Here is a 16,100-nt window from a genome sequence, read left to right as displayed (position 1 = left end):
ATGTGTAGTAGCCTACATTTTTCCCTGCTGAAATTCATTTTGTTAGTTTTGGCCCAGTTTTCTAATATAGTCATTTTGAATTTTGATCCTGTCCCCTGGGGTACTGGTTACCCCTCCTAATTTGGTGTCATCTGCAAATTTGATAAACAGGCCCTCTGTTCCTTCTTCCAAATAATTGATGAAGATGCTGAATAGCACTAGGCCCAGGGCAGTGACCACTCCACTGGTCACTTCTCTCTAGGATGAACAGGAGCCACTGATGAGCAGTTGGTCAACCAATTACAAATCCACCTAACAGTAGCATTGTTTAGCCCATATTTTTCTAGCTTTTTTACAAGAAAATCATGGGAGACCTTGTCAAAGGTCTTACTGAAATGAATATATGCTACATCCACAGCATTCCCTTCATCTACCAAGCTGGTAATTTTATGAAATTTTATTAAACGGTCAAGAGGTTATAGCTCCTTGAAAATGCTGCTACACATGCAGCCAACATGAAGTGTGGCTGGCATATGGCAGAATAGAAGCCTGCAGGATTAAAATTGAAGTACTTTGGCTGCATCGTTCATGTGTCCACGGAAATGGAGTTCAACCTGTTTGGATGGAGTTGCATTCTTCTTAACAGAGCAGATCAGCTTGAGGGTCGTCCATCCTACATTCAACCTTATTATTGGTGGTCTTTGTGGCAGAGTGTCTTCTACCAATTAAGGCTGGTGCATCAGCTGTAGCTCCACTTGGTCAGAGACAACCTCACCATTTTGATTTATAATCTTATAAAATTGTTTATGCAGAGCTGTCTTTGAAGACTCCTTGTAAAACACAGTTAGTTCAAAATACAGCTGTTAGCTATATTGCTACCTTAGGACAATAAAAACATATCTCCCCAGAATTTAAACAACTCCACAGACGTACAGCACATTTCTGGCACCAGTTCAAAATATTGGTGTTGGCCTTTAAAGCCCAAAATATCTTGGAGTGTATCTGATGTATTGCATTCGCCACCATGGATTCTTTCCCCATAAATTGATATCATCCTTCGAGGCCTGCATTCTGTAGTTTCTGCTTGAGTGAAATGTTCTTTCCAAGGGCACTTACCTGGCATCTACTCTGATACATTTCTTTAATCAGGGGCCCATTCACACTATAGAATTACAGTGTTATTATTCCACTTTAACTACCATGGTTCAATTATTTGACATCAGGGGCATTTAGGATTGTCAGACAGAGAGTTCTACTGGCTCACCAAACTGCAAACTCCAAGATTACATAGGATGTTGCCATGGCAGTGGAGGTATATTAATAGCATTATAATTGTGCAGTATGAATAGGCTGCAGGTAAATACTAATTGTTTATCATTTTTCCTGAACTTTAAAATTTCTAAGCAGTGTTTTATGCTGCTTTGACTAGTGGCCCATTTTCTTACCATTAACTTTCTATTTTATTGCTTTATCCATAAATTACACCAGAAATGTTCATACTGAAGGCTGACATACATATTAATAAAATGTATAAATACATTGTAAAGTAAGGAAAGGGGATCGGAAGGGATTGCTTAAGTGAAGAGATCTCAAACAAGCCCCTTGAATTATTCTTAGGATAAGAAATGTATCTCCTTACTAACATGGTTGGATAGGGAGCGACTGGGAAATAACTCTCTGAACAAGCTATAAAACTATTCAGAAACAAATACTGGGATGAAATTTGTACTCATACATTAAATCGTGAATGCTGCTCTGTAATGGACCTATTTATTGCTGAAATAAGGTTGCTTTTACATAACAGCCAGGCATTTAGGGGGTGTATGCAACCAACATGATTTAGTAGTTTGAGCACTGGAGATCAGGATTTGATTTCATGCTCAGCCATGGAAATATGCTGAATCACACACTCTCAGCCCCAGAAAACATCATGAGAGGTTCAACTTAGGACTGCCATAAGTTGAAAATTGAAGGGACACATTACAGATGTTAGATATAGTCTTTGATCAACTGATTGCTGTGTTTGACACCAATTGATATTTAAGTCTCATATTTGGTATCTATTATATTTATCTGTATTTGATAGTTGACATGCAGTGGTGCCGAATGTTTGAATGTTATCATAACTAATATGCAATAACATGTCAAACATTTTCAGAAATTTGACATTTAAACAACACTTTTCGTATCAACATCTGTTGAGGAACCTGTCATAGAATCCAAGTTTCCAAGCACAGAAGCCATTTCATATGATAAGCGTATCATTTGACATCACTGGTGTAACATATTTTATTGTAACGGATAGCTGGCATTGAATAATATTTAATATTATATCACAATATTTAATAAAGAACAATAGAAATTAGTTGAAAGTTTAGGAAGTCTTGTGCTTAAAGCATTCACAGATTGAATTCTGCGTCAATCTTTTTGTTCAATTTTGTTTCAAAAGTTGTCTTTCAAAAGGTCAGTGTGCAGTTCACAAGTTTAGGCACAACAAATTATCCACTCTTTTAATTAACATATATGAAAGAAAGAATGATTATTAATATTCACAAGAGATAACTTTAATAATTGTGTATGGCTAACAATTTTGTTTGGAATTGTTCAGATCTATCTTTCCTTCAGAAAATACTCCCTGGTTTTTACGAATTCAGTATAGTGAAGAAGATACTGTTTCTTTCAAAATATGGTGAGATGAAACCCACCACACATTAAGACCAAACAGGAAAGTGCTGACAAATCTAACCATACTTCTGGGGGGGAGGATTATATCAAAGGATGCTCTTTAAAAATATTGGTGACCAGAGAGGAAATGTGGCATAGTGGTAGACTGTGCCAGCTTTCTCTGGAAGCCTTGCTGTTGTCATGCCAACAAATACACCCTCAGAAAGGTAAATGTCCTGCTTTGCCATGAACTTTATAGCAAAGTTAAACTGGAAATAACATATTAACCTAAATTTTCCTTTGCCCCACCAGTTTGAGAGTACATATTAAGTCCGTTGTTCCTTTATGTGTTATAGAATAATAAAAAGTTAGTAAAAAGGGGGAAGTGAGAGACAGAGTGAGAACAGGCAACAATTAAAAAACTATGAAAAGTAAGGAAAACACTCCCTCAGCCCTGAATTACCATGGATAGAAAATCCTCATGTGCATCATGTGGATGGTAGGCATCAGGGTTATTTTCATGACCCTCCATCTTGGGCAGCAGCTCAGATTCCAACCACAATCCATACCCTCTGAGATTCAGCAAATCCAAACAGAGATGTGTGTGGCCAAGCAACATCAGAATATGATCAAGATGGAGAAAAATATTAATGAGGAAGAACAGACAAGCCACAAGAGGTTGAGGTAGCTGGGTTTTGCCTGCGCCTATTGTAAAGGCTGTCCTCTCTTCACCTCCCAGTGATTGAGTTAAAACTACTTTTGCATGTTGACCTCAGTTTACAGCAATTGAAGTTAAAAGCAGCTGAAAAGTGGATGACAAGATTAAAAGGCACTGTCCCTGTCAGACTGGGGCAGCTGGTGTGTGTGGTCAGCAGATGAAATCAACCAGAAGCGTAGGCATAGAAGACCTAGGCTCAGACATAGGTCCACACATTTGGCCTGCAGTAGATTTGCCCACCCATATATAGAATTATAGAATCTTGAGTTGGAAGAGACCCCAAGGGCCATTCACTACAATCCCCTGCCATGCAGGAACACAGAATCAAAGCACCCCTGACAGATGGCCATCCAGCCTCTGCTTAAAAGGATCCAAAGAAGAAGAATCCACCATTCTCCAAGGCAGCCTGTTCCACTGTTGAACAGCTCTTACCATCAGGAAGTTCTTCCTAATATTTAGGCGGAATCTCTTTTCCTGTAGCTTGAATACATTGCTTTGTGTTCTTGTATCAGGAGCAGAAGAAACAAATCTTGTGCCATCCTCAATGTGACATCTTTTCAAATATTTATTGCATGGCTATTATGTCACCTCTTAATCTTTCTTCTGCAGGCTAAACATACTTGGCTTACTAAGCCACTCCTCAAAAGGCATGGTTTCCAGACCCTTCACCATTTTAGTTGCCCTCCTTTGGATACGCTCGTTTCTCAACATCCTTTTTGAACTGTGGTGCCCAGAACTAGATACAGTATTCCAGGTTAGGCCTAACCAAAGCAGAACAGAGTGGTACTACAATGGACCCTTGTTATATGCTAGGGTTTGGTTCCAAGATCCGCCATGGATAACAAAATCGATGGATGCTCAAGTCCCATTAAATATAATGACATAGCAAAATGTTTTCCCTTATAAAAATGGAAAATCAAGGTTTGATATTTGAAATTTATACTTTTTAAAAAACATTTTCAAACCGTTGATGCTTAAAACTGTGTATAAAAAATCTGTGTATAAGAAGGGCCGACTGTATTATTTCTCTTGATCTAGACACTATACTTCTATTGATGCAGCCTAGAATTGCATTGGCTTTCTTAGATTCTACATCTATATTTAAACCCTTCTCCAAATTTCCCCTGTAGGTACCAATACCCAGCCAATTTGTTGGTTCCCCTGTACAACCAATACCCAGCCAATTTATTTTGATATCTAAAGGACATATTCCCACAAGTGACTCTCCCTGTTGCTGGCAATAGAAATAAAATTAGAATAAATTAAATAAGACATACTTTGCTACCCTTTGTAACACATCAGAGCATTTATTGCCTCAGGCAGCAGCCTCACTCTGCCTAATGACAGGCCCAACCTTAGGATCAGATCCACACATTTGCTTCCTGTAAATTTGAAGGATGATCAACGATCAAAGAATTAGTCTTTTTGCTTTCATTATGCTTACATCTATATTTATCAAATAAACTCCAAATGTTCCATAAATCATCAGCTATTCCCTACCAAACGATATAAAAGTTTTTAGTATTCTCACCAAACTTCTTACCACTTGGAAACCTGAGAGTACTTAATAATGCAGTTATTTCAGCTGTGGTAATTAGCTTCTGCCACTCAATCCCACCTGATCTTGGTAGCTAAACAGGGTCAGCTCTGGTTAATACTTGGAAGGGACCATTGCAACTGAGGGATCTGGATCTTCCAGGACCTGGGCTTGGTGCTGAATGTAGATGGCTAGATGTAGTTCAGACTATTTACCTCAGAACTGGGGTTTGAGTTATGCATCATCTGGACTCCCCACCAAGAGGGCAGGGGGAGGACATTTATTTGTCTCATGCAGACAAGGCTTAAGTTAGCCACAGATAACTTAAGTCCTAGTGAGTGCAAAAGGCCTAGTACAAAATGGCTTTGGGGGCTGCATGCAATCTATAAGCTGTACTGTCCCCACCTCTGAAATGTAAAATGGCATAAGATTTTGCCTCTAGTCTATGGGCTCCACTCTGGAAATTATCACATGAGAACTAGCTCAGCAACAGTCACGGCATTAGAAGAGAATCTGACAGTACCGCTATAGCGGTCAATATTTTCACACATGAGCGCAATAGTGAGATAATGGCAACACAAAAGCCCAATAGTCTCCTGCTTGTGTTCTGCACATACCCATCAATAAAGCATTATTATGGTCATTTCATGCATGTGCCATTTTGGCGTAACGGCACATGTATACACCAATTTTGTCCCTTCTACACAATAAAATAAGTCAAATTAAAATTTGCATATCACTTTCAGCCAGTGGAAACAAATTCATGTCTCATGCCTCATAAATAAGACCTAAATCTACTGCAACACTGATCGTAGTCATGAGAAGGAAGTGCCACCTGTGGAATGCATCGGGGGTAAATGCTTCCCCAGTTACGAGAATGAAACACAATTAACTTTCACACCTGCCCAATTGTGCCTCATTCTCACAACTGACAACAAATTAATGGAATTTCCCCATGAATGACTTGTTGCTGGAGGATTCTGGGGATTTAACAGGAGAAGCCCTGGATAAGTGTGACATTGTGTGAAAATCTTTTCCACAATTGCGCAATTATACCTTGCTCATACTTTTTCTTGCTAATTTCCCCTTTGTGTAATAATTTCCATATCTGTTAAAGCTTCGGCTATAATAAGCCTGTTAATCTTTAAAATGCCATAAGATTCCTTTTAAAAGAAGGATACTTTACTCCCTCCTCCATATCTAAATGTGTTTAAATGTTAATATTGAAAGACTATTTGGTATCTCTGCAGGGAAACAATCTGTTTATTTTAACCGAGGTCCATAAACATAAAATAAATTTCAAATCTGTTCTCTGTGCTCCCTTATATGTTCTGTGACTATGTATCTGAAATGAAGTATTGTCTGGTTTATAGAACATGAAGAACAAATGAACAGCACTGTAGGCTTAGGAAAGTTTGGGAGGGGCAAGTTTAAGAAAGCAAGTAAACTAGAGCACAGAAGAATGGAAAAATAGGGTGAGCTCCAATCAAGATTCATTTCTAAAGTACACAGAGAATTTATCACTAGCTTCTAGGATACATTCTTCACCCCCTGAATATTTTCCTGGCATTTGTGAGTATGGAATAATTTATTTAGGTCTGACACTTATGAAATATATCACCTTTTGCCCGGTTTCCTGTACTCTACATTGGCATTTGAAGAACACATTGTTTGAGAAGCCAAATCTTATCTGACTATCATAGAGATATACATACATCTGCTTAAATTAAGGATACATCCTTCTTCCCTTCCTTAGCCCTTTGTGCTCATAACAGTAACTACATATAAGCAAGTGATGACAGATAAAATGACGTACATCCCTGTGTCAACTAGCCATTGCTTTTCAGGTCTGTTAGAGCAAGGACCTTCTTTAAAAAAGAAATGACTGCTTCTATGGCTGTCCAACACATTTGTCAACTGCAAAGTTGTGTCATGTCATCTCTATAAGCTCTACTTAGATTTTTATAATACCTGAAAGACTGCTACCTCAATTTGAACCTGACTGGAATCTGAGATCCACAGCAGAAGTCTTGTATATTGCACCACTCCAAAGCTGCATCTGAAGTGCAGGAATAATACAGATTGACACTGCTTTAACTGCCATGGCTCAGCTGAGATTTGTTGTGTCACAAGGGCTCTTTATAAGAGACGACTAAATAGCTCACAAAACTACAAATTAAATATCTCACAAAACCACTTGGTGAATTGAAGAGACAGGGATTTCTCAGGACTGGCACCTTGGTAGTGGAAGAGAAGTCAAGCTGGCTCCATCTTTTCCAAGCTTCTAATGGAGAACCAAGACCACATTTTCTGTATGGTGTTTGGGTATTTGGATGTCTGCACTAAATCCTTCCATTCCTGCCTCTCATTACATTAGTGTCTCCTCTTGATTCTTCCTCTAGGTTCTTCCTAGCATTTTCTGGCCTCCCAACTTTGAGCAGGGAATGGGTGTATTTCTCACCAAACATGTGCACTAACTTCTTTGCATTATGTTCTAACCACAAGTGGCATTGTTTGTGTGAGTCACTGACAAAGAGGAATTGATTTGCTGGGATAGTTTTACCCTATAAATAAGAAAAAAGGCCTGTACGTGGCAATGGTTAAATGCTGGTACTGTGGCCACAACATTGTGAGTTTAATCCCAAAGGGCTCCAGGTTGACTTAGCCTTCCATCCTTTTGTAGGCAAAATGAGTGCCCAGATTATTGGGGGCAATTGGCTTATAGATTGTAACCGCTTAGAGAGTGCTGAGTTCACTGTGAAGCGGTATAGAAATGCTATTGCTATTGCTTGGTATCCTTTGGGGTTTGGTTCCAGGACTCCCCTGTGGATACCAAAATCTGTGGATGATCAAGTCCAGTTAAATACAATGATATAAGTAAATGATATCCCCTATATATAATGACAAAATCAAAGTTTATTTTTGGGAATTAAATTTCTTTTTACAAGCCATAGATGGTTGAATCTGTGGATGCAGAAACCATGGATACATAGGGCTGTCTGTACAAGACTGCTATAGATATACAGTAGTAATTTGTCTTATTTGCAGATTTGGGATGGCGTACTACTTTAACACCTGTTTGACTACAGAACTGGAACATGAACTATTATATTGTCTTAAGAGCTCTGTTAGCAGGTACGTTTTGCATTCTTATTGATCTTAGTCACAGTTCCAGTGATTCAACCATCTGTGGCTGGAAAAGCAGATTTATTATTTCTCTCTTAGCTTGACAGATGGCAACTGATTGTTTCCCCTCTTTGAATCAGACTTTAAAAATTATTTAGAGTAATCAGAAAGGAACTGTCTGTTTTGTGACCTTTTCAGCTGGTGAAAGGGAAAAACTGATTTTTGTTGGCATCAGGAAACTGAACAGAATGATGCAAAAATGTAGACAGACACAGTTCCATTTGGCAGTCTACACTAAGCCTAGTTGCAAATCACATACTCTCAGATCTGTCCCCATAATAATCATATTCTGTCTGCATTGGCTGCCTTATCTGGTCTATCCCATGTGGAAAATTCCTTTGTAAGTTTCTTGGACTGTCCCACTCCTACAAATGCAATGTCAGAGGTGGGTACAATCCAGTCCTCCAAATGTTGTAGGACTGCAACTCCCAGCTAGGGATTTAATTTGGCTTATTTTGTTCTCTTATAGAAAAATTACTGGCCAACATTATCAGAGTTTCTGTGAATTTAAAACCAACCAACCAACCTAGATTTTAAGACTTTTTTGTTGCATTTTCAATTCTTTTTTTATGTAAGTTTTTTTTTGGGGGGTGGGTTACAATATTTTTGTGCCAAATATGTTTTTGATCAGAAGACAGTGATTGGAATCCTTTTGTTGTTTTATGCATGCACACACTATCAACATAGCCAGTGGTTCACATTTAGTATCTTCCTGTCCTCTGTCTTTCACTGGCAGAATTGACCAGAATACCACCTGTGCCTCAATGCTTCATAGTCAGATGTGATCTGCTCAAAGCTGTTCTTGGTTATGTCATTGGTACCTACATGAATAATGAGATGAAGGTACTGATTTGTGTTCTTGATGAATTTTGGCAAGTTGTCGGTGACATCCCAGATGCATGCGCCAAGAAGACAGCACACTTCCTGATTCATCTTGGCAGGCTAGCCACATAGCTGCCTCTGTAGCCCTGAGCATTAAGACCCCAACCACCAGCACTTTTCTTTCTTCCTGCTGTGGTTGTTGGTTACCTTGACTCCTTCCTTGACATGCAGCATCCCTTGTTGCTCGTTTCCTGTTTGAACATCTTCACTACTGCTATCCTCCTGAAGATGTAGGAAGCTATGGCTTAGTTGGGGATGTTCTGAATCCCTTCTTTATGGTCTGCTTCTGACTTTCCTCCAGGTAGCTTCTTTACTATTACAGGCTTCTTCATTTTCCTTGCTAGTCTCTTCTTGATGGTTTTGTACGATCAGTTCTCCCTGTATTCTACCCAGGAAGGTCTCCTGTCCTTTTAGGCACCAAAGGGACACAACACTCAGCTGTAGAGCACTGATCTAAGAGGGATACCAATTTGCACTTGCTGCAGGAATAGTTGGTGATATTTTCTGGCAAGAAGAAAGACATTGTACATTCATTGGAGCAGACAATTATGGATCCTTCTGCCTCCAGCTTTGTAGTTATTTTCCTCCCCTTCCACCCTTCTCTCCAGAGCTGCATTGTTTCTCAGTCTTTCCCATATTCCTTGAAACCTTCTTCCATGGCATCTCTGTCATTCCCGTGAAATTTAGCAGCATCAACTCTGCTGGATAGGTCTGATGGGAATTTCAGTCCAGCACCATGTGGAGGAACTCATTTTACCCACCCTTGCTGTGAGTCCTTCAAAGGGCTTGCCAAAGATATTTTAATGCAAGCTGGTCCCTGTTCCAATCTACAAACAGAAACCAGTAAGACTGAGAAATTAAGCTTTCTTGAATGTTGGCAAAGGTGGAGAGTTCTCCACTAGACCTGAAGCAGCAGGCTAGCTTTTGTGGTAGAGGAGAGACATACACGTCTTACCTCCAAGTACTCTCTGCTGCTCTTTGCCACACAGCATCAGCTGTTTAGGCACTACTTAGGCATTCTGCCTAATGGCTGGACTGGCCCTGTACCTTCATATGTGTCCAACATTGAAACTCCTGTTGCTGAACCAATAGCGAGAAACATTTTAACATCTCATACGCTATGAGAGAAATAATAAATGCCACATTACCAATATTTTTCAGACAAATTGTTCTGGAAAAAAAATTGGGCACATGATGGGAATGTTGAAATCTTTTCAAGGACAGCCATAGACTGAGGCCAAGAAGCAAATGCAAATGACAGAGCTAAGAGAGGTTCCAAGTACATTCAGGGATTACAAACTGATTGCTTAATGAGAAAGGAGCTAAAAGAATTTAGCCATGGCTAAGAATAAACTGCCTCGAAATCATTAACTCCTCAGTGCTTTAAAACCAGATGAGAGCAAATTGGTGGGTGGATCCAAATCTGTCTTTAATTAGCATGTGCAGTTCAATACTGGATCCTTCCCATTTTAATTTTTATAGGGCAGTGAAGCTTGGGTCTCCCCGGGACATGAATAATTGCTCTTATGGCTCTGTTGGGAGGAGTGAGGTAGATATATATTTATTGTGAAAGCAATTATCATAAAAATCAAATGATTTTTGCCCCTGAAAAAAATCCAGAGGCTTTATACTTCTCCAGCTGGGAGTTACATGGGACCAGATTCTCAAACGTTTTGCTTGCTTTGAGGAAACACCTCAAAGACCTTGAGGAAAACTGTCTAGCTTAGCCGCATCAGTTTGAAAGAGGCCTGCCTTCACATTATCTTTGTCCATGTTCCTAACTGTGTGAGCTTTCAGCAGCATCAGGCTTTGCTGTCTATGAATCACTCGTCTGGAATTTAGCATATTCAGGCTGGTGCTGTTGTAAGAGATGGGGCCAAATAATTTATTTGTTAGGCTAAGTTAGACCAACTTGAATTTTTTAAAAAAACCCAAAACCACCCTACCCTCTTTTGATAATGAACACTCAAGAATCAGGTTGCTATAAACAAATAACATTTCCATGTCAGCAGCCATCCCTGTTTAAGGTCAAAGTAGGCAGACTTACAAATATGGGTCCCAATTGTATGCTGAATGTTAGTTATAAAATATATACTGAAACTCTGTAGCATTTTGCTGGTTTCAGTATCATTAATTAATTAATTATATTTATACGCTACCCTTCTCTCAAACTGGACCCAAGGCAGCTCCTAAAAAGATATATCAAAAATAATATGACTTTAAATGAATGGGGCTTGTGCACGTGGCGGTGTGGCAGTGCGGTGGTGCGTGCTCCATTACTCCTTATGGAATGTGCCGTCCCTTCCTCCCTGCGCAGCTTAAAGCGAACCTGCGTATGACGTGGGCATGCTATAGCTAAATGTTGTTGGACTACACATCCCATCAGCTCCACACAGCTGGGTCAGTGATAACTGATGATGGAAGTTGCATTTGAACAAAAACTGGGGCAAATGGAGAGCTGTAGTCTAAAGAAAGTAACTTTCCTAAGCTTCCCTCTTGCCCCTCTCCTCATGACTGCCCAATACAGAAGCATAATTGAGCAGGAGAAATGGAGGATCCATTTTAAATTGATACTACTGTATTGTGAAGGTTAATAGGATTAAAATTCCATGGAGACATTCGATCATGGTAAACATAGTGGGAACTTTGATTCATGTCACACCATCAAATCTCCCTAGATCTCCTTGGTACAAAAACGTGAGTGTGAATGAACCTGTGGTCCATTTCATCAGATGCATCTGCTACAAATTATTTCACACAGTTAGTCTCAAAGGTATTACAAGTCAAGATCTCTTATTAGTTGTATAACTGTCTACCATGGAGCTTTATAAGATGTTGGAATTGGTCTTGAAGAAGCCAGTTAGAAATCCCACAGAGGAACAGCTGGTTGTGTACCAAGCCTAGAAAAGCTGCTTGAGAGATTTTGGGAGCTGCAGTCCAAAACTGTCCAAGCTCTGGTCATGTTTTGATCATTGTTTCAAAGCAGCTTTCTATGCAACTGCTTCTTTTTGTAAATCTGACCTGTGTGTTCTGTCAACGATGGAACAAATAATCTATCTATCTGGAGGATTCCCATCCCATGCTTTCCCACAGAGTTTGCAGCAGAGGCTCAATTATTTAATCAAAACATCTTCTAATGCAAATTGTTTGGAAGGCTGAGCTGTAGGTCCACTTCCATTTAAAGCATGGAAGATTTAGCAATTACTTCCCTGGATAGAATTTGCCCTAAGGAAGTATAATGGTATGTTGCAATTACACTGAAACATATACATCTTTCAACATGTCAGATGGGCAGGGGGCACATTTCCCCATGAAACAGAAAAAAGCAACACTCTTCCCTGATTTTTAAAAATACTTGCATAGCAGCAGCTATATCCACCTGCCATCATTAATGTGTTACCTGAAATATATGATTGTTTTTATTATACTGTCACTTGGATTTTGAGCTACTATAGATTTTTAAAATTTTGTTGTGAAATTTAACCACACACACACACATACTCTATAAATTTGCTATTTATTTTTTGAATTGCCTTTCCTTCACCCCAATACCTAAATTACAAAAACAGTATTTAAATGTGAGTTCAACAGAAGAAGGATCATTTAGTAACTCAAATACTTTGTTGTAGGAGTTTTTATCATGCACATATTTGTTGTTAGCACATCCAAATTACTCTGTGCTTTGGAGAAAATATTAAAACAATTTATCACTCCTTCCAGCTCTTTCTGCACTACCTCAGCAGTGAGATTTAATAGAGACACTTACTTAAAGTTGTGTAGCAATTGCACTGAAACATAATTATGTGGCTACAGTTTTGCCAATCTGCTTTTACAGCTACATCCATGTCAGTGGGATGGTGAATCCACCACAGTTGTCCCACATTTTAAAGGAGTTCTCCAAAGTGCTGAACTCTAAGACTAAAATAGATCTGGCTCTTTGGAAAGCTCCTTTAATATTGTGACTAACACACATGGGAACCACCAGCCATCAGTGGCCACCCCAAAATATAACTAGATTTGAGTAAAGGGGTGTGGAAAGGGGGAAGAATAACTCATTTTGTCAGTTACTGGTGAATGGACCATGCTAGCAGAAACAGCAAAGTGTGATGTGGCACATCAATGAATAACAAATATACAGAAGCATAAACTCTCACAAACTTGAGCCTAGCTCTTCAGAGAAAATACTGTATTAGGATCCTGTCATTCAAACAATGTTCATTGTGTCATGGCAATGCTACTAGAGCCAGCCTTGCAATTATACATAGTAAGGTAGTGCCTCAATTAGTATTTTGGGTGTCATGAAAAGAGAGCCAACAGATAGGGCTTGTCTATACTGCTGAAAAACCCATTAAAAAGTCACCCTCCTCCTGAATCTACCGTATATACTCCACTACAAGTTGATAAATTTATGCCCGAAAATTGACCCTAAAATCTGGGGTCTAATTAAATATAGGTCAATATAGTCACCATGGGTTGAGATCGAGTGAAGGACAGTTAACAACAACAACAAACAGGAATATTGCTCATAAAGCTCCTTTAAAAAGTAGCCCTGATGCCCCACTCTCTGTGACTTGGCAGTAATTGCTGAAAGAGCTGTGAGGCATGAGTTTGAGTGTGCATGCAGTGATTCCCCTCTCAATCCTATATCCAAACCTTTCCTCCTCTTTGCATTTCCCCATTTACCCTCCACTTTCAAGCCAATCTCTAAATCTTTGCTTCTCATCCTCCTCCTCTTTGCATTTCCTCTGAAAACCAAGCTTCTCTCCCCTCCCTCCTCTTCCACTTTGAATCTGATCTTAAAACTTGTCTACTAAATTCTACCCTCCACTTATCCACGGACCATATCAGAATCCATGATTTTGGCTCTAAAACCTTTCCTCAACTTATACACATGGTTGACTTGTACACAAGTATATATGGTAAAGTGATAAGACCACACAACACTTGGCCTGTCTGCCTCAGATTTGGGGTATCCTTCCTTATTGCAGAGTTTTTAAACTCTGGAGTTTTCTCTGGAGTTTGCGCCTCCAGACCTGATGCCCCTGTTGGGAGTGGGAAACTTCTCTGGAATGGCATCTTTTGCCCTACATATCTAAATACCTTTGCTGGCTTTGGGTACTGTGTACATTGACAGGGGAGTGGGATTTTCTGCTTCATATCAGACATCACATCTTGGGGTGTTACTGTGTGTTGCAAATAGAAAAGGGCATGCAACTGAACTCACATGCATCTCTTTGCCCTGACCATTGTGAAAATGCAAATGCAGAGGGCCAGAAGGGGCAGTGAATAGAAAGGGGTTTGGAGAAACACGGGTAAAAGGGCACAAGACATTTGGTCCCAGTTCCAGGGTCTAAGATAACAGACTCTCACAGTAAAGAATGAAGTGCAGCTGCATGGCATTTCAGACTGTTCTTGTGAACTCTAAACTCTCAGTCATCTAATATAAATGTCAAATGTCCAGCTGTAATAGGGTAATAGATAAAGGACCTGACCTAAAGTAGACATAGAAGGGGCCACAGATTCAGATTCCCACCAGTCTTTCTGCCTTCACCAAGCACTCCCCAAACAGAGGTGGGTTTGTTGAAAGTTAGAAAATCATTCCTGTAGCATGTACATTTCATAAAGACTGCATCTGCATTGTAGAAATAATGCAGCTTGATCCCACTTTAACTGGCTATGCAATGGAATCCTGGGATTTGTAGTTTGTTGGGGACTGCAGCTAGGAAATCAGAAGAAGATTAAGAATGGTAAGGGCAGCTTTGAAAGAACTAGAAAAGATCCTAAAATGCAAAGACATACAACTGAGCACAAAAGTTAGAATCATACAAGACACTGTATTCCCTTTTACCATGTTATGGATGTGAGAGCTGGACAGTTAAGGAAAAAAATAGAAAGAAAATGAATTCATTCAAAATGTGGTGCTGGAGAAGAGTGCTAAGGATTCAGTGGACAGCCAAATAGACAAACAAGTGGGTCCTAGAACAGATCAAGCCAGAAATCTCCCTGGAAGCCAAGATGACAAAACTGAGGCTATTGTACTTCAGAGTCCAGACACATCATGAGAAGGCACAAATCTTTGGAAAAAATAATGCTAGGAAAGGTGGAGAGTAGAAAGAGAGAAGACTACATGCTAGATGGATAGACTCTATTAAGGAGATTACAAATCTGGGTTTGCAGGAACTGAGCAGTGCAGTGGAGGACAGGGAGTCTTGGAGATGTCTCATCCACAGGATTGGCATGGGTCAGGATTGAGTTGTGGCTGGTTAACAACAACAAGTGGCACCAGAGCTCTCTGACAGAGAAGGCTGAATGAAACTACAAATCCCAAAACTCCATAGCATTGATCCGTGGCAATTAAAGTGGTGTCAAACTGCATTATTTCTGCAGTGCAGATTAGACCACAGAATGCAAAAAAATAAAAAAAAGGTGATGGGGTGGAGATTATCTAGAATTCCCCAAGGATGTAGTAGCACTTCCATAAAGCCAGTATAGTGCTGGGTGCAAAATAGTGCAATAAACCTCTGAACCCAAGCAAGCTCCACTTAACGCATGTTGGGGAAAGGCATGTGGTGTCAGATGCATGCACATATTTTCTTAGCAAACATCTCTTGACCTCTGGTCTGATTGGGCTACTAAGGCATTGTACATAGAAACAGCAACAAACAACATATTGTGTGTATGGAAAAAAAATCAAAACAACAGGACAACAGAAATTCCATTACTAATGTAAGAATGACATTAGAAGGCTTTTGCCTACCCAGACCTGTATGTGTCATTGCTTTGTTTTTTGGGATGGGGGAGGAGAGAGAGAGAGAGAGAGTGCCCTTAATGCTATGATTTGCCTTTGCTGAAGGATTTACCCAGAATGACATTGGGTCAGTATTTTCAGATTTCTCTGAATATTTGAGAGTAGCCTGGAGACTGCAGGCTTCAGATGAGTCATAGGTGTTATCAGTTGCCTAGACAAACGTTGAGGGGAAGGGTGTGATTGAAATCAGTATGTATCAGAGGGAAGCAGGTTAGTTTGTTAAAACTCCAGCACTGAGGTTTTAGCAAAGGGAAGATAAGATATTGGCAAGGAAAGCTAACCAAAATGCAAGCCAATATTTGAAGTGTACATTTTTGTATGGGTGT

The sequence above is a fragment of the Sceloporus occidentalis genome, unplaced genomic scaffold (assembly GCF_023333645.1).
Source record: "Sceloporus occidentalis isolate IW3139 unplaced genomic scaffold, rSceOcc1.0.p SCAF_5, whole genome shotgun sequence".
NCBI classification, from domain to species: Eukaryota; Metazoa; Chordata; class Lepidosauria; order Squamata; family Phrynosomatidae; genus Sceloporus; species Sceloporus occidentalis.
Note: the sequence above shows the minus strand (reverse complement) of the source record.